General features: G+C 39.5%; 1 long non-coding RNA gene across 1 annotated transcript; it reads right to left on the bottom strand.

Moving 5' to 3' along the window:
- Positions 1-1,079: 1,079 nt before the first annotated feature.
- On the bottom strand, positions 1,080-20,493 carry LOC109029138 (uncharacterized). The gene is made up of 3 exons (XR_008672600.1): positions 20,400-20,493; positions 4,313-4,424; positions 1,080-1,152 (listed from the first exon to the last, which is right to left on the bottom strand). It is a non-coding gene; the product is annotated as an uncharacterized lncRNA (long non-coding RNA).
- Between the last annotated feature and the right edge of the window lie 265 nt (positions 20,494-20,758).

The raw sequence follows: 20,758 nt of genomic DNA, 5'->3' as shown, positions 1-20,758 counted from the left end.
TCAAAGTGCTTGCATCTTTTAGACTATTATTAGGCCTATCCTGTTTTCTTCTGGCACAATGCCAGAAAATAAACTTTCCCTTGCGAACTATTCATTCCCCTGTCTAGGGAGAGGCTAAATGAGGGTTTCAGCCATCCATCTTTACTCAACTTTTTTTTGTCAAACTCATTATTATACATAATCAAAACTGAGCTCTTAAAAACCTAGTGTACTTAACATAACTATTATTAATCCTGAATTGTTTTACCCTAACTAGAATCATATAAGAAGTCTCACTGTAGACCATAAGGTCCTAGGGCTGGAAAGGAATTTAGAGTTTTATTACTCCAAATCTTTGTTTTATTAAAAGAGAAAATTGAGACCCAGAAAGAGTTTAGAATTTACCCAAAGTTCCAAAGGGGTACAGTAATGGAGCCAGGTCTTAGATTTAGATGTCCTGATTTCAGTTTACTATACTCCTTTTATGCCTTTCTGCCTCTTCTCCTCTAGGGAATTCCCTAGGTAAATATATACCCCTTCTTCTTAAAAGAGGATTATCAGCCAGGCACAGTGGCTCATGCCTGTAATCCCAGCACTTTGGGAGGCCAAGGCGGGAAGATCACGAGGTCAGGAGATCGAGACCATCCTGGCCAACACGGTGAAACCCTGATTCTACTAAAAATACAAAAATTAGCTGGGCATGGTGGCATGCACCTGTAGTCCCAGCTACTCAGAAGGCTGAGGCAGGAGAATCACTTGAACCCAGGAGGCGGAGCTTGCAGTGAGCTGAGATTACACCACTGCACTCCAGCCTGGTGACAGAGTGAGACTCTGTCTCAAAAAAAAAAAAAAAAAAAAAAGAGAGAAAGAGAGGATAGTCTTGGTCAATACGATTTTTGAATGTGACAAACCATCCCCATTTTCTTTGCTCTACCAGAGTTCTTGACAAAGAGCATAAAGGAATCCTGGAGGTGGTGAGATTAATTGAAGGACAGACTTGAGTCAGATAACACTACCTGCTCCTTCACAGCGTCAAATGGATTAAATGTGATAATGCAAACAGCCTAACACACATAATAGGTTGATATATGATGACTTGCCTTTTTTCCTCAACTCCAGAAATCAATTTCAATAATCAGGTGGGGAAACCAGCAGGGAATCCAATGTCTGGAACTGAAAAATGATGATGGTGGTCAAAATAAAATTTTCTGTTTTAAAGTAAATGCACATGAATAAAAATATGAAAAATTGAAAATTCTAGCTTGGAGACTTATTTATTCTTTTAGGGTACCAGTCTTTTTATTATTACAGTGTAAGTGGAGAATGTTTCACCATGGACACAGTTGTGTATGCTAAATAGAGATTTTACGTTGCTTGAGTTTCCACTCGAGTTTACTTTTCTGAGCATCATGCCTAAGGGAACAGCCTGACAAATACATCATATCATTTGTGAGTTAACTTTTTAAATCTGAGTTTAACAAATGGAAATGAGATTTAGAAGCTAAAAGAATAAAGAGGCATAAAAATAGCAAGAAAGCCTTAACTCTGTGGCTCCAGATTATTCTGATGTATCGACTGACAAATTTTTCACTTTTCTAATTTATCCTCTTCTTTACTGTTTACTGATAAGAAAATTATTTCTATAGGAGATCTTTAAGGTTCTTCATTTGTGTAGTAAGTAGATTACAACAACAAAACTGAAAACTCCTTAGAAGTAAAAGAAAATGTAGTTTTTCAAACATAGAGAAGTGAAAATAATGATGACTTTGAGCATCTATTTTGTGCTAGGTACACTCAGCTAGGTAATTCTGGATGTGTCATTGAGCCTTGCAATAATTTTTCAAGGCAAGTACTATTAATCTATTTCACAGAAGAGAGGCATAGAAATTAGTTGGCTTACCCAAAACACATGGATGATAAAGAGTGGAGCAGTCAAACCTGCCACTATAGGGCCCTGCCAATTCCTATGCAGCCTTCCTTAAAAGAAGCAATGGAAATTTATTTAGCTTTAGAGTCAGGAGATGTAGGCTAGAACTCAGGTCTTTATTTATAAATGTTTGGAGCTTAGACAAGATACATGGTTGTCTGGGCTTTAATTTCTTTATCTATAAAATGAGAATGCTAGCGCCTACCTCAAAGTGTGTTGTGAGGAATAAATGAGTCCCTACAGTCTGTGAAAGTGATTTTTAAGCTGCTGAAAGCAATCAAAGGGAAGGTGTTTGGTGGTGGCCCTCTCAGTGCCTGCTACAATGATCTGCCACCTCCCACCCACCTTTCAGGATGGCCTTGAGGAGTTTGTGGACAGTGGATGTCAAGGTCAACACAAGCAGCAATGTGAGAAGATGAGTTATGAACCTTTTTAGGAGCTCTGAAAGGCTCAAGCACTCAATAAAATAGTTCTTAGAAATTTAGTTTTTCAAAAGCAACTAAAACAGCCTTGCAGAATTACAGAAGCCAGGAGAATATCTTCAAACCTTAGTTAGAAAATGGAGACCCTTGAGTAACTAACTAGGTAGAAACTTTAATCGAATATACCCCATTAGATTTTCAGGAACGTATAGAAACTATGAAGCATAAAGGTTTATTTTTTCAGATAAGGAACATGAGATCTGGATACCATACTAATCAGTAGCAGAATTGGGACTAGAACCCAGGCCTCCTGGTTCTGAGTCTGTGCTCCTATCTACTATATGAATTGCTCCTCTAAATGCATTCAAATGCATAGGAATGGCATTGACAACAAAGTTAATGACAAAGTATTAACTATTAAGGCCCACCAGTATGGACCTGGATGGGTTTGAACTCACCGTCTAACCTTGAGCAAGTTACTTCACATCTGTGCCTCAGTGCCCTCATCTGTAAAATGTATTATGATAATGCCAATTTCATGGATTATTATGAAGGTAATACACAGAAAGTTCTTAACACAGTGCCAGTCGTTGCTCATTTCTTAGTTATTGTATAATCATCAATCCTCTGCATGTCATCAAACCAGAATTATGACTACCTGTGCCTCTCCTTTTTAGAGTAACCCCAAACGATCTGGGAGCCTACCAGGAGACAGCCTGGATGTAACTTAGGCAGATCCTGTCTGCTTCTTCCCATATTAAGCAGAGTTTGAAGCAATCATAACATGATAGGATGTGCCTTGATATGAGGGGATAAAAGGAGACGTAGCACTCATTCTGAGAATTTGAGCCTGAGTCCCAGTTTTTTCACCTACAAATGAGAATACTAATACTCATTCTTTTTAACTTTGTGATACTCAAAACTGTCAGCTTCCATAAAAATTATAGACTATTCATTGTTACAGAAATTTAAAGCAAAAAGCGGGCCGGGCGCGGTGGCTTTGCTGGTGGTTTTTCTTCTTGGTTTTATAAGCCACAGCCTCTCACTGAAGTGGCTTTTTTACTTCCTTCTCACACTCAATATCTGGGGAGTTAATGTCAGAAATGGGTTAACATTCTATTAATTACATTTGATCTCATGGCCATGAACTTGGGTATTTGCTCACCTCTAACAAGGAAAATGTGGTCGTTGCCTTAGAACATGAGATCCTTTCTGAATAAATTGCGAAAGTCTTTTCAACAGCCTGCTTGTTCTTTTTACATAGGAGCTTAGCTTTGGAATTACGTGAAAGCCACGCTAACCAGCTACCTGCTTTGTGTACTGTCCTAACAATTTGGCCTTTGATTTTATGTTTCTTTCAAAAGCATACAGTAAGCAATAGGCAAACATTATTCATCAAACTGGTTTGATGACATTCTTTTGAATTTAGCTTTTTTATTCTCCCATGACACAGTCACATCTATTCTCAAGGCTATGATGACCCACGTGTGCTGAGGCCTCTGGGCAGAAGTGCCACATTAGAGCTTTCATTGGACAGATCAAGAGCTCCAGAGTTCCTGCTGGCTGCCTACAGAAAGATATTTAGCATTTTCTCTGCGATTGCCTCCTTCCCTTGCCACAGTTTTCTCAGAGTTGTCTTAGAGGAAGTATTCATCTACATCTCTGTTAAGAGCTTTGATGCATAAGGACCCCGCTTGCAGGGGCTGTGAGGCTGCATCTGGCAGATGTGTTGATGTATAACTAGCAAAATTATTTAAGTTCAATCTGATCAATACTGTGGTTAGTATTAGCCTCACACTCCTCCTGTGCATCCTTCACCAAGCCCACAGTTTCTGCCCAGCCGTGGTCCTTGAATCTATACTGCCTGATGTGGACACTTGTGTTAAGAATAGCTACCCTCAAAGCTACTCGCATTGTCACATTTTGAACTTCTCTGCCCTTTCTTCCTTTCCTCCCTCCCCACTCAATCCCCAACTTCACATACCCAGAAATCCTAGAAGCTTCCTCCCAGTAATCTCCTTGGAAGAAGCTGACCAGGCTCGGGGGAAATAAAGTAGTAGAGAAGTCCATATTGGCCTCTTCCTGTGGTTTCAGCTCTAAAAGGGAAACAAAAGCCCTAGTTGGAGACTGACCAGCTGTTTACCCACTTCACACACATGGTAAATGTTCTCTGCTGATAACTCTTGTTTCCATTTGACTAAGTGAGAATCCTTATGTCTAGGGATAAAGTGACTGACTCCAATGGGAGGTCACTTTCAGAAGAAACAGAAATAGATGGATCCCACAGCACTAACCAATGCTAATATTGGGTGTGTTAAAAATAAACATGTGTTTTCCCTCAGTGAAATACAACTTCCCCAACCATTTCTTTTTTCCTTTCTCTTTCTCAATATTTCATTAATGCAAACTTTTCCTAACTCAAAAGGTATTCCTGCATACAGATTGGTTTCCACTAAGAGAAGTATGTTTTGATAAAATTTACCCAAAGTGAGCACCATAAACATAGCAGCATAACATCACCTATGGTCACGCTGAGATTGTAACCGGTGAGGTAAATCTGAGCCAAAGACAGCTTTATATCTTTTAGTGGCTTTATTCCCTTTCAACTCAGTGGCTTGCTGAAATAGTTGTAATAATTAAACAGAGAACTTCTAAGCTATCTAGATTATATAAAGATAGGTGCTAAAAGTCACACAAGAGTGGGAAAAGTTTTGTGTGGCAATATGGCTAGGTTACTAAACTGCCTTATACAGAACCTAATGCAATTAGTACTTCTGACCATAGACTTTCCACTCCTTTTTAAAACAGTAATACTAGCAAAGAAGCAATAGAAAGCAAAGAGATCACAATGGTAAACTCAGAGGTTCAGATCTTTGCTCTGTCACTTACTGTTTATATGAACTTGGACAGGTAATTGAACATTTCTGTGTTACTTTATTCATCTATAAATATGAATATTAGTAATACCTTTCTCTCAGGCCTGCTTTGAGGATATGAGAACACACACATGCATACATACATACATATACATCCATACTTACATACATAAACACACAGATATAGTAGTGCTCAAAAAATGTTGGATGTTGTTAACATTTGCTGCTATTAGGTTGGTGCAAACATAATTGTGGTTTTTGCATTGTTGGAATTTGCCATTTGATACTGGAATACATTCTTAAATAAATGTGGTTGTATTATACATCATTTTAATGCACATTTCTCACTTTATTTTATTTTATTTTATTATTATTAGTTTTTGCTAATGACATACTACTTGCTGTTTATTTTATATTTATTTTAGACTATGGAAATGATGTTAGACCAAAAGCAAATTCAAGTGATTTTCTTATTTGAGTTCAAAATGAGTGTAAAGCAGCGGAAACAATTCGCAACACCAACAACGCATTTGGCCCAGGAATTGCTAACGAATGTACAGTGGAGTGGTATTCGAGAAGTTTTGCAAAGGAGAGGAGAGCCTTGAGGATAAGGAGTGGAGTGGCCAGCCATCAAAAGTTGACAATGACCAGTTGAGAGTATTTATCGAAGCTGATCCTCTTAAAACTACAGGAGAAGTTGCTGAAGAACACAACGCCGACCATTCTATAGTCATTGGCATTTGAAGCAAATCGGAAAGGTGAAAAAGTTTGATAAGTGGGTGACTCATGAGCTGAGTGAAAATTAAAAAATCATCGTTTTGAAGGGTCGTCTTCTCTTATTCTATATAGCAACAATGAATCATTTCTCAATCAGATTGTGATGTGTGATAAAAAGTGAATTTTATATGACAACTGGTGACAACCAGCTCAGTGGTTGGATCGAGAGGAAGTTCCAAAGCACTTCCCAAAGCCAAACTTGCACCAAAAAAAAGGTCACGGTCACTGTTTGGTGGTCTGCTGCCAGTCTGATCCGCTACAGCTTTCTGAATCCCAGCAAAACCATTACATCTGAGAAGTATGCTCAGCAAATCGATGAGATGCATCAAAAACTGCAATGCCTGCAGCCGCCGTTGCTCAACAGAAAAGGGCCAATTCTTCTCTCAACAATGCCCGATCACATGTCACACAACCAATGCTTCAAAAGTTGAACAAATTGGGCTATGCAGTTTTGCCTCACCTGCCATATTCATCTGACCTCTTGCCAACCAACTACCACTTCTTCAAGCATCTTGACAACTTTTTGCAGCAAAAACACTTCCACAACCAGCAGGATACAGAAAATGCTTTCCAAGAGTTTGCCGAATCTGGAGGCATGAATTTTTAGGCTACAGGAATAAACAAACTTATTTCTTGTAGGCAAAAATGTGTTGATTGTAAGGGTTCCTATTTTGATTAATAAAGATGTGCTTGAGCCTCATTATAATGATTTAAAATTCATGGTCCAAAACAGTAATTACTTTTGCACCAACATTTCTTGTGTTCTTACTATGCACCAGTACAGTGCTAAGCATTTTACATGTGTAAATTCAGTTATTTCTTACAACCACTCAAAGATGTAAATAATATTATAGGCTCTTCCAAATGATGGAGATACTAGGGGCCAAGTTTGCTAGACAACTTGCCTTAGGTCACACAGTTAATAAGCAACACTGGGGCTCAGGCCTTATTAGAGCACCTTACTAGACACTCTGGATTGCCTCCCCACTGTTGAATGCTAGACGAAGGACTCACTGCCCAGGCTGCCATTTGCAAGTAGCCGGCCATTCTGTCTATAGCGTTGAGTCATCAGAGTATACGTATGGACATGCAAACACCAAAACATCTGAACTATTTGGTGTGTCTACCTCCCATTTATTCAATAATTCATTCAAAAGCATTTATTGAAAGCTTGTTCTATGCCAGGCTCTGTGCAAGTTCTGAAGGGTCCAGAGATGACTGAGACAAGTCCTTGCCCTTGGGAGCATTCAACTCAAGTCAGGGGAACAGAAGTATTAAAAACAATTATACGTGGCTGCCTGCTACCTAGCGCTGTGCCCTCAAATAAAAAGGAGGCTTCCAAGGTGAACTGAACCAATGCCCAGCCCTATGCCCAAAACCCTCAAGGTAAGAATTTTCTTCTTCAGTTCATCTTCCTCAACTGATAATTAGTCCACACATAGAGAGTCACTTTTACCAATAAGCTATTCCACTGTGAGGGTTTCAATTTCCTTTGTGTAGCTAGAGCTATTCCCAAAGACAAGTCTTCTCATAAGCAACCAGCTCCCCATAGGAATCCAACATTTTCCATAATCTCTTCCGTTTTTTATTATATCTTTGAGGTGTTACTTAGCTGAACAAGAAAAGCAGTTTTGCTTATGACTGGGTCTTTGCTTAGATTGAAATAGGGAATCCTCATTGTTTTATCTTGACATCAAGGGCTTAAGGATCTTAGGCCCTTGCAGACTATAAAAATGTCACTAGGAAATTAAAATCTTAAAGATAAAAATAGTGGCATAGTTTTATTTATTTTTCCATTCTATAAATACTTATTGAACATGTAAAATGAGCCAGGTGCTTGACAGGGAATAAGGAATACAATAATATACAATGATAAAATGGTCCTTCCCTTTAGACTTACAATCTGGTGAATGAGACACAGAGAGATGGAAAAATTTGAAGTACTATTAATATTAATCAGTATAGAGCAGGATGCAGTCACATGAATGGTAGGGGAGATAGACTGTTTAAGACATGGGGATAACATGTGCAAAGGATCAGATATAAAAATGTGCAAAGAACATTACAAAGACTAAAAGGAAAACAATGTTGTATGGCTAAACATGAAATAAAACCTGAAATATGGCAAGACATAAAACTGGATATGTTTTTATGGTGGGAGATTTAACATGCTCCAGGCCTCAGTTTTCTCATTTTCAAAACAAGAAAGGTTGGGAGGCCAAGGCAGGTGGATCACTTGGTCAGGAGTTTGAGACTAGCTTGGCCAACATGGTGAAACTCCATCTCTATTAAAAATATAAAAATTATCCAGGCGTGGTGGTGTATGCCTGTAATCCTAGTTACCTGGGATGCTGAGGCAAGAGAATTGCTTGAACCTGGGAGGGAGAGGTTGCAGTGAGCCAAGATTGTGCCACTGCACTCTAGCCTGGGCGGCAGAGCAAGACTCCATCTCAAAAAAAAAAAAAACAAACAAAAAAAAAAACAAGAAACATGTAACTGTGTACATAAAATACCTTCCAGCTTAAGTTAAGTGACATTAGCTTCCCTACAACCACAAATGAATACCCTGAGGACCCTCATCCTCACTGCCTGTTAGAGGGGCAGCTGTTTTTCATGAATGAATCTGCAGGAATAGTACCATCTGATTCAGTGTTTTCTTTGTGAGACATTCTCTGAGAATAGACTTTTTTCCAACAAGACACATAATTTCCATATCAATAAATGCATTTCAGTTCCTTAAGGAGAAAGGCTTTTTTCCTAAAAAAAGACCAAGATGTCCAAAGGGATGACAAAAGTTGAGTAGTTCTGTCTTATGTGGCCAGCGAGGGCAAAGAGCAAAATAGAAAAAGTGCCATCAGTAAGATTCAGAGCAAGCCCACTTAATACAATGCCATCTGTCCAGTGGTTGATCAATAATACAGACCTAAAAGAGTAGAGCTGGGTCTATACTGGCCTTCAGCATTATCTCCTTGCACTGTTTTCAAGGAATTAAGGAGCTTCTTTGTCCCTTAACTCTTCAACCATCTAAGATATGAATAATCATAATATACTTTACTTTCTGAAGCATTTTGCAGATTAGGAAGTCCTTTTATACGAATTATCCTACTCAAGCCTCATGAGAACCCAGTGAACTAAGATTTCTTATCCCTTTTGTACAATGGGAAATCTTTGGTTCAGAATAAGTAACTCACCATGAGCCTCTCATTGGTCAATGGAGCTTTACAAACCAAAGACTCTTTGGATTTGCTCTGTTGCCAAAGAACTCTGAAGACCGGTTGGTGTGAAGGTTCTTGCCAAAAAATTTAAAATAAAAATGAAAATTTAACACATCTGACTTTTCTTTTCCGTTTGTTCCTCATACATTAAATATGATATTTAACCAATTATCTCAACTGACTCTCAACTGCAGAAAGTTAACCTTTATACGGAATGTATTTTAATATTTTATCAATCCAGACCTGGCACCAAAAGATGATTTTATAAATTATTTCATCTACTACATCCTTATTTTCCTTCCACAAGATGGAAATTAGCATATTAACCACTGCTAACATTTTTTGAGGATTTATTATTTAAAGGCACTATACTAAGTGCTTTTACATGGATTATCTTGTTTTATCCTTAAAACAACCTCATGAGGCTGAATATTTATTATGCCCATCTTCTTTTTTTTAGACAGAGTCTCACTCTGTCACCCAGGCTGGAGTGCAGTAGTGTGATCTCGGTTCACCGCAACTTCCGCCTCCTGGGTTCAAGCAATTCTTGTGCCTCAGCCTCCCGAGTAGCTGGTATTACAGGCACCTGCCACCATGCCCAGCTAATTTTTGTATTTTTAGTAGAGACGAAGTTTCAAAATGTTGGCCAGGCTGGTCTCAAACTCCTGACCTCAGGTGATCCACCCACCTCGGCCTCCCAAAGTGCTGGGATTACAGGTGTGAGCCACCACGCCTGGCCTGTGCCCATCTTCTAGATGAAGAATATGAGGTCTTAAATGAGTTAAGAGATGCTCAAGTTTTCATAGCTAACGAAGAGGTGGGGCCAAAATTCAAACCAAGACACTTCATTGCCAAACAGTGTCTGTGCTCTTAAAGTCCAATGCCTCCCTACCCCAAGACTCCCTCCGACAAGCAGCAGGGTTCCATAAAAAATAAAGGCAGTCTGTGCAATCCATGCAATCTCAAGGTTATGTGTGCAATTACCGATGGGGGTATAGGCATAGAACATCACACACTTCCTACCTTTCAGCTAGGATGACAATTTCAGTCTACTTCACAGGGATTTAGAGTACCATTGAAACTGCTTCTGAAGATACGCACTCTTCATATTCAGAGGGAGCCCCACCCCCACTGTGTTACTTTACCAGTGAGAGAGAGGGAACAGCAAGTACCTTCCAGGAGCCTGGCAACTGGCCAGCCTGTGATCAAGACCCTAGATTGGCAAGATTTAAAAGTGCAATCAGTCAACATGGGGGGAGGGAAAAAGCTAAGTGGTCCATATAGGAATCAAATGCATGAATCTGGCTTCATTAATATGCCTCATTAATTAATCAAACAAACTCATCAAAACTGCATTCGAGTTTATGGGCAAATCGAGTTTATGGGCAAAAAGGCAAAGTCACCCTGCAACTCTTATAAAAGAGAAGTGCTGTTCATTTGCTCATTTTATTATATTGTTTTTCAAACATCATATCAAATTGCCCCTGGTGTTGAAAGGAGGCCTTGCCTGGAATGCTGGTGGCCCAGGAGGCAACCCTGGAAGGAGCCTGCCCTGACACTCCTGATCCCGGCCCCTCCCTCAGCACCCACTGCTGGGGCAGTTGCCAACAGCACTGTAAATCCTGAGGGCTATCAAAAGAAGAGAGACAGGAAGATTTTTGACATGATTCTGAAAAAACTATGATCCGGTTGGATAGATTTTAATTTCAGTTTAACATGGACCCCAGTTTTAGATGATCTTATTACATGTGCTCTTTTCAAAACATAAAAGTTAAAAATGAACCTTTAAAAAATCCCACCATCATTTTCACAAATAGCTTGCAGCAATTTGGTTATTGTTTTCCACCTCCAAAGGGCACAAAGCAATTACTCAGAGGGATAATTACAGGGATAGAAGGCATCGAGGAGCTGAGCCTTCCACCTCCAAATTCCGTCTCTGCTGGAAACTAAGCAATTGGCTCATAATTGCCAAACTCAACTAATGGGCATGAGAAGCCCAATGTCATTCATGTTGGGTATAAATGCTGAAGACATTAATAGCATAAAAAGGTAAAATCTGATTTTTATTCATGTACTTGTGTTTTAAAGATACCATAAACCATTCACTGACTTATTAGGGAGGAGAGACATAATCCATTAGAAAATAGAGAACAGAGCTTTGATATCATAAAAGCACCATTCTTCCTGTCAGGTTTGAAACTTGAGTCAAAATCCCAGCTGCTGATCTCACTTTGTGCTAGTAGCAACAACCCTCTGAGCCTCGGAGTTCCCATCTGTGAATCCCAGCCATAAGATGATGTTGTTGTGAGGATGACATAAGAAAACACAAGGAGATGTGCCCAGCACATAGTAGGGCTCCATAATCATCTTTTGAACCTGAATCTGAATAATGTAGGTTGCTCACTTGCAGGGATGAAAGGGATGAAATCTAGGCCACTAAATCACAATGTGACATGCAGAAAAAAGAAACTTGACTAGGTAAACTTTGATGTCCCACTATTGAAAAGATCACAAGGCATTTATTGGTTTTAAAAAGAGAAATAACACATACATTACTCTGTGTGTGTGTGTGTATGTGTGTGTATGTGTGTGTGTATATATATACATATATATGTATATATATATATATACATATATATATATATAATATAATAAGACCCAGACAAATGTTCTGGAAAGTCCAAGCTCCCCTTATATATACAGTATACAAGGAAAATCTGTAAGAATTCCAGAATGATTTAACTGAATTATCTCAGAAAATCTAAACATCTAATATACCCAGCAATCATTTAAACATGACTTCAGGGTCCAAACACCAAAAAACTGTGTCTCAGGCCAATGCTAAAATCTAGTCCTGCTTTGTTTTATGTGCTTGAAGACAAGATGTGTAGTATGAATCTCTATACAACAACTGATATTTTGTCTGTTGTTACTGGGGAGTTTCTTCCTTAAAGTGACACTATGGTAAACCTTTTTGTGGAAATGATTATCCCTTATTTTATCTTTCGTGTAAATATGGGTCTTCCAGAACCTCATCTGCTCCTGACTGCTCACAACTATCCCTCAGGAACTCAGGAACCCTGAGAATGGAGAGGGAATCAACATGAACCATAACTCAGGATAGTATCTTTGGGAAGAGTCTGGCTCTCGGGATCTTACAGACTCAGGTTTGAGTTCTGTCTCTGACATGCACAAGCTGCATAAAATTGGATAAGTGACTTAGGCAACATCTTCTTCATCTGTAAAATGGGTAAAATAATCTCCTCATCTTCTTCATCTGTAAAATGGGTATAATAATCATCTGGACCTAATAGTTTATAATTTAGATTCGATGAGACTATATCTGGGAAACCCTGAGAATAATAAGTGTCAGTAAGTGTTAGCTGTTGCCATCATCCTCATCTTGGCCAATAGACACTGAGAGATCACCTCACATTAGCACTTAATCCATGTAACCCTTTTGCTCTTCACACAGCCTCCAATATTTATAGTCCATATCAAGCCCATTGAGGAGTGTAGCTTTCAGACCCAGTCACGTAACACTGTCTACTTAGAGAAAAATGAGAAAAAGAAGGGGAAAAGCTACATGACCTTCTCTTCCTTCTCCCGTGACATCTAGAGTGTCCATAAAAGTCACAACAGATAATAAAAAGTACATGTTGATTGACAAGTTCCTTGAATTTCACTGATTTCTACAAACCCAGAAATCAAGAAACCACGTTTCCTGTAGAAAACACTCATTCCACGAAGATGTCACAGGTACCAGAGAAAAGCAGAGAGCAAGGGAATTAATTAATTAGTTTCAGTTAGGCACCAATCAAATAATACCATTATCTTCCTACCTAATAGCCTGGGACTTAATCACAAGCTACTACTGACCATAAATATTCATACTGGCATTTGAATTTCACATAACTGACCTTTTATGTGAAGAAGTCAAACTTGATCAAGACTGTGGGATACTAATGACATGCAGTGGAAGAGGACACATGAAAAAATATTGACAGAACCTTCCTTCCCACAAAATATGAAACCAGCACAGAAAAGATTTAAAGGAGGTAAAATAATACCTGATACTGGACTGAACTGGCACCATAGAGTCTCTCCTCTCTTCAGCTCCTACCAGACTCCACTGAAGGTAAGATTAAAAGAAGAAAATCCTTGTACCTTCAAATCTTTTAGTCAGTTACCTTTGTTGATGATAGGGCCGATGATGGTTAGCTTGGCCTATGGGCTTCCTGCACTGTCTGCTGCTCTCTTTTGGATTTGGAAATCTAATTTGAGTCTCAGGAAGCCCTTATGAGGACCAGGGCAGAGCCAAAAGTGAGAAAGTAGGGAAGGCTGGAAGGTCAAAGGAGAGATGAGGAGACCTTTGGGGGAGGTGTCCTCCCAGGGTGTCCAGTACCTGGCAGGAAGGTGGCAGAGGAGGCTGGACACTGCTCATTCTTTCATACATAAAAGGGACTTTTATTAACTATCTCTGTGTAAGAACTATTCCAGAAACTGTGGAAGTAAAGATGAACAAGACCTGGCCCCCACCCTTAAGGTTATCATTATGTATAGGGGAAACCAATCACACACACAAACACCCATCACTTTTATACAATGGGGTTTCACGTGACAAGTGCTAAATGTGAGATGTGAACAATGTCTAAGCGATTCCGGAGGAAAGAATGCCTTAAGGGCATTGGGGGTGGTCAGGAAGGTGTCTCCAGGAAGATCATATTGTGGTCTAAAGGAGCATGAGTTTGCAAAAGTACAAGTTGAGGTGAGAGTACAGGAAGAGGATAAGTACTCCAGGTGGAAGCACCAGCATAAGCCCAGGGCTGGAGATAAGAGGCAATCCTGTGAGGATTAGTGCCCCTGAAGAGTGAGGTGGGAAAGACATGCAGAGGGGAAATGCAGGGAGATGTCTGCAGGCCAGATCACAAGTAACTAAGGGTGCCCTTCCTAGTGTCTGTATCTAGGACAGAATTTCTCCCCAAGAATGCATTTGGCCAGAATGTCTCTTGTGCTCTAATATCTCTCAGGAACATGAGACTGTGAATGGGGAGGAGAAGGAGGAGGAATGCCCCACAATTAGGGCTTCAATAAAGTGACATGTAGTTACAAACAGGAAGAGAAAATATGGCATTTGCTCTTTCAGTTGATTTTGATCTGAAGTCCTAACGCTGTCTTAAGTGAATACTATGCCCTCTAATTTTCTGAAATTGCAAGGTAAATGTTTAAGATGAAAAACAGGGAGTTAGTCCTTTTTTTATTTTTTTCTGAGCTTAACCTTAAGAGTGAAAAAGAGTCTGCCTTCCCATCACACCCACGCATATCTCTGGATTCATAGGATGAGCAGGGCTGCTGTACTAATCACGTTTTCTTATTGCAGGATGCAGAGCTACATAATAACTGGTGAGTAACTTCACATTGAGGAGTTAGGTTTCAGAGCTGGCTCTTAGGGATCTGGGATAAAAGCAACTCAGTCCTTCACAGGGTCTCCAGTTACTGGGAATGGGCAAACCTCGCTGAAAAAGAGGAAGGAGGTATATGGGTGTCAACCGGTTTGCAGCTCTGAAGCCACTGGATTTCTCAGCTCCTGCTTTTCTTCTTCCTCCTCCACCTCTTCCTGCCCTTGCTTCTCCTCCATGAACCCAAGCCCCTGCCCCATCACATGGTTAAAGAAGCAGCTACAAAATAGGGACAAATTATCATTAAATTAGCGAGGGAAAAATTTCACATTTGTCTGTTCTAGTGAAATTTTCTCCCAAGGGCTCAAAAATATCTGGCAAGTGCTCCCTTCCTGCCACAAATAGGTAGGAGTGTGTGGCAGTTCCATGTCTACCACATACTAAGCACTTACTATAAGGCTCTAGGCATTGTTAGTGCTTTAAATAGATGTCTCAATTTAACCATCTCTTCAACCCTACAGTACTATTGTGACCATTTTATGGATGAGAAAATGGAGGTACAGAAAAGTTAGGGGCTTCCCCAGATCTCACAGATAGAAATTGGTGGAGCCAATATTTAAATCTTGGCAGTCTGTCACTAGAACCCTGGACATCTACCACTGTATTATAAAGCCTCCCAGACTCCCAGACATATGCCCATGAAATCTCCTAGATGCTGAAAATGGACCAAATCTCACCAACACCTTTTGAAGGCAAATTATTCAAATGGATAAATGTGGATTACTATATCCTTAGGGTTTTTATTAAAACTTGCTTGACTGTGTATAAAATATTCAAGATACATATGAAAGATAAGAACAAGTGGCCATCTATGTGGTATGTTTACTCTTCCTACACACCAGTGCTCCAGCTCTGAATATCTGAGCTACTGGACCATTGTCCGCTTTGACCTTGAACAATAGGGAGATCCTTCTAGCCATGATTGTTCTTGAATCACCAAACTCCTCCTTCTGCCCTTGCATAATGTGCCCTGCCCTGCTGACAATGCATGCCCTGATGTACTAAGTCACAACACTGAATATTCCTCTGTCCTCATTGTTTTCAGCAAACAGGATGAATATCAGCTCCAGCAGAATGCCCACAAGGTTGTATGAAATTTAGCGAGAGAAAATTCTAAAGTAAATGCCGCAGAATTCTATTATACAGCACTGTTTCCAGAGTGCTCAGCATGTCACATTGCCCTGTAGAGCTGGGAATGCAGAAACAAAGGCCTCCAGTGTTGTTTCCATTTGTAAGAAGACTGAATTAACGTTGCTAGGGAAACAAAACCTCAGTTTCCTATTCAATTTACTTTCAGCTTATGTGTCACACCTCTTGCAGCCTCGGTGAAACACAATAAAGGAAGAGAACTACAGTTCTTTTATTAAAAGCTCTTAGCGCACATATTTCCCAAGTAAAGATAATCCACAGGAGGATAGATTTGGGCAAATTTCATCATAAAAGTGATTCAACTCCACTAGATTTTGCTATATGGTGGGGGGAAGATTACATAAAAAGATGCCTGTGTGCATTGCTCACTGTACCTAGGAACACGTAACTCAGGAATTGCATTTGTCTCAATTTCCAGTGGTCACAGTTACAGCCTAAAAGTCTTGGAACTTGTGTATAACTTATAAGGTATATATAACTTGTGTATAAGTTATAATGTTTATAATGTGTATAAGTTATAATATGTGTATAACAATCAAAAAGAGAGAAAATTGGAAGAAATGCAGTAATGAATGGGGTCAGAATGGTGGATAGAGGGTAGGAAAGCAGGAAAAGAAGAAAGAAAATGGTGGAATCAGCTCAGTAGTTAGTAATGGACCACAAGACTTTCAAGATGGAGCTGATCAATTGATTCTGATGTTGTAAAACATATAGGAGAAATGGGTTATGGCTAACGCAAACCAAACCAGATATCAAGGATGATCTGGAGAGAGGATATGGATCACACTTGGATGAGGCTGTGTCTGCACAAGCATGGGCTCCTCCTTCCTTTGCCGAAATATGCCGCCATCTTAAGAGCTAAAACCAAGCAAGCTTTCTGCTGACTGCTCAGATGTTAGTGTCTGCACACTTCCAGGGACTTGTCAAATCCTAGTCTTAATTCATCGTCAGTCCCCAGGGTTCATGAAGTGGTCCGTGTTTTCCAAATCTCAGTTCAAACATCATTTCCCAAGGACATCTACCCCAACACTGCAGACTAGATTCAATCCATGCTACGCATTCTCAAAACGTGGCTATCATTTTCTCCAATTTACTCACAGTTAAAAGTTACGTATTTCTGTGATTTTATTTATCTTTCTCCTTTATTAGACTATAAGCTCCTTGAATATAAGAAGTGTGCTTGTTTCTGCTTAGCATTGTGTCCTCAGTTCCTACACAGAATCTGGCACATAGTAGAGTCTCAGCTAACATTTGTTCAATGAATGAATGAATGTGTACTACTTCAGATATGACTAAAAGGTAAACAAATCACCCCATGATGACTAATGATACCAAGCCTTCAAAGGCCAGCAGGAAGTCACAGAATCACAAGTCAACTTCTGACTGAGCTCCTTTCCTAGGGAAGCACACACTCCCAGACAGAAGTAGACCATACAAAATTTGGATCCATCGTGAATGTTTAATTGCAGCCTTATCTTCCACATACAATGTCAGTATTTGGCTTGCCTTGTATGACCATGGGAGGCTTTCAGAATTAGTTTCTGAATAACTTCTTAAGGTTGTTTGGTATATTGACTTCAGCCAAAGATCATTGGTATTTCCTGAGACCGGAAAGATTTGGGCCTTGTGCGTAAACAACATCTTGGATCAGGCACGGAAATTTCAACAGTACTTGGCAATTTCCTAGCAGCTTACAACTGCTGATCCCGCCAACACAGGGAGTTTAGATGCAGTTTCCTCGTCCTTCTAGTTTCTATAAATGTCCTTCCTGCAGAAAGCAAGTGGCCAGAGGCACAGAGAATAGTGATGTACTCAAGTTCTCCTTCTGCGGCAGAATTAAGAATTAAATCTAGCTCCAGTGAGGAAGCAGCAGACCATGCGTTCAAGACCAGTTACATAAGTGGTTTGAGTCACATTATTTTTTATCAAAAACTGTTTTATTCATTTGTACTATTCCATTTGTAATATCTAGGTAAGTGGGAGATCGGAATGTGTCAAGAAACAAAGGCTCTGGGGGATACCACAGAATGCCCATGACTAAATCTGTAAGACTCCACTGAGTAAATCTGTAAGACTCCACTGATAACTGTTCCTTTCATCAATATCAGGAAAAAGGTCACCAAGAAAGACATGGCTCTGAGGGATCCAGAAGCCACTGGATCTTCCCAAAATGAGAATTTCCTCAGAAAGAAGCAGAAAGAGGCCAAGATTTGAGTCAGAGGGATCCAGATATGAATACTGGTTTTGTCACTGAGCTATGTGACCTTGGGCAAGTTACTTCACCTTTCTGAGCCTCAGTTTCCTTATTTTAAAAGCAGAATAATAATATCTGCCTTCCATCACTGTTTCAAAATTAGAACTAGCTTGAAGAGAGACTCCAGACTGCTATCTGGCTTGTAATAAGTTCAACTGTCATTTCACTGGCCATCTCCAAATTGCCCTCACCACTTCTCCATTTTTCTTTGTTATCATTCTGGACCATGCCGGGTATCCTTTATTCATGCTACTGTTTTTCATGTAGTTTGCTGTACTTAGAAGTGTCATTTTCTTGGCTTTAATATCTATGATAGTAATGAATTACCTATTAACTGTATTTTGTGGTCTCATGATACGAGAGAGAGCAAAAGCGAAAGTGAGAGAGCTAGAGAGAAAGAAAGAGAGCAAGTGAGGGCAAGCAAAGTCCAGAGACAGCTACATAAACCATATTTGATTATGTGCATCTGTCAGAAGCAGGCCAGACCCATGGGATGATCAGGAATAAGTGCAGCTGGAACAGAACCCAGATATCTTTCTTCTGGTCCCTCGTCACATTCACTCCCACTTCTCTTTCACTCCCCGCTCCATCAATCCAGATTTGGTCCCTCTTCTTTATGATCCCAGCCTTCCACCACGACCACTTTAATGAACTTTGGTCCTGGTCCTCATCCCTGTCATCATCTTCTGTCTAGTCGAGAGTGGTTCTCACGTGCTCTCTGGCTCTGTCCGGGCCCAGCATGTCCCTTCTCAATTGAGCCCACTTTGGCTTCCAGTGTCTGTCCTTTCCGCCTCTCCTCAATAGGTTTCCTAAATCCACCACTGACTCAATGTAGTTCAGGGCCACTATTCTTCCTGCCTCTAGTTTTGTCTCCTGACTAGCTCATTCTTCCTTTCCATTTCCTTGAGCCAGGAGGGCCAGAAAAGTCTCTTGTTAATGATGTTTGCACACTGCAGGGTTGATCGCCACGTGCCACCACAGACCTGACCAAACGTGAACTTGACTTAGATCTTGCATGGGCTATGCAGGTATTAAAATCCGGGCTCCTGCCATCAAGCTGCTTACATATGATTGGCAGATAACACAGACATATTAATGATATAAAGAAAAAACTGCCACAAAAAGTCTCATTTGAATTTGAATAATGTTCTCAGTAGATCATTATTTATCTGAGAGAGAAGGCACCAAAAGAATCTAACAAAAAAAAAGGTCCTAACTGGATTATTTTTATGATTACTTAATTTCAAATTTATACTAATATAATGAGTAAAATATGATTTGCTAAAGTACAATGCATAGGGAAAATAGAATCTGCTGAACTAAGAATGACCTGTCAGTGATTCCATAAAGACCAACTTGCATAACAGACACTGGATGACACAGAATTTAAGGTACAACTGCAAGGATATTGTAACAATCTTGATGGCGATCAATAAGTTGATGATTCTTTATTGTTTATATATCTCAAAAATAGCAACTACTTTAAAGCACTGAATTTCAAGTATACACACACAGAGCTACACATACACATAACATGCTAAGTCATCTTTTGTCAATCATTGTACTTTTTAGAGTTATATATTTCAAGCTTCAAAAATATTAGGTAAAACTCACATTGTTAACATTTGGATAATGGCATTTTCAATGAACAAATAAGGGCTATTGATCAATAAAAAAAGCATACGATTTAAATAACTGAATTGCAAAATTGAGAAAGCACATCGACTTTGCATATTAAGGATATGTAGGAAAACGTATTCATAAAGTATCTGTCATCTGTTTCAAAGGGGAATGCTTAATTAGAATGCAATGACCTCAATTGATCACCCAGTTTAAATGGTTCAGGATTGTGTCCTAACTAAAAGCCGCCATGGTAACTAAAAGTGAAGTCAAACAGCTGCTCACTCTGTTGCCTAACTTTGTTCACCTAGTTAAAAGTTTTCATGCTAGATAATATATTTCCCACATTTTGTACTTATTTTTAGTTTCTAGGAAAAAATGTAGAGGCATTCTGGCTTTTTTCTTGGTACAAGTCATAGTCCATTTGTCATTATGGTTACAGATAAGAAACATCCAAAACAACAAACAAACAAACAAACAAAACCAGATAGGAAACATCCCAGATATTTCTATGTAATTCTAGACATCTAGGTGTGCTGAAAGACACTTCAAATTTGAACATTTCCTCCCACAATGTTTGGTCTGTGTGCATTAAAATCCAGTTAAGCAAATCTTTATCTCAAAGCCTGCTATGTGGAGAATCTGACCTGAAACAAACATCCATATATTTTTTCACAACTGGGGGAATCCCAATATGAGTGAGAGATAAGATCTTACTTACAAGAACAGACATTATCACCCTTTACTTCCTGTCAGCTAGAGTGTGAGCTCATGCCTCTGAAATTTGAAGGAATGACCCAGAGGTTCAGGGTCAGAGTTACAGAGTTGAGACCCCAGTAGTGAGGTCACAAAGGACGCATGGTGACAATGCCAACCAGCAGTGATCTAAGAGGGTAACTCCTATGGCATATCTTTGACTATGCTTCACTTCCTTTGGTTTCCATCTACGCCTAGTCTATTATCCTTCAAATGGAGGTATGGGATATTATTCCTATAAATTTATATTCCACTTAAGTTAACCAGATTAATTTCTGTTTTATTCACTAATAGAATCTTGACTCCCACAAAAATACTAGTAGA

The sequence above is a fragment of the Gorilla gorilla genome, chromosome 1 (genome assembly GCF_029281585.2).
Source record: "Gorilla gorilla gorilla isolate KB3781 chromosome 1, NHGRI_mGorGor1-v2.1_pri, whole genome shotgun sequence".
NCBI lineage: Eukaryota > Metazoa > Chordata > Mammalia > Primates > Hominidae > Gorilla > Gorilla gorilla.
Note: the sequence above shows the minus strand (reverse complement) of the source record. Positions and strands in the feature narration are given on the sequence as shown.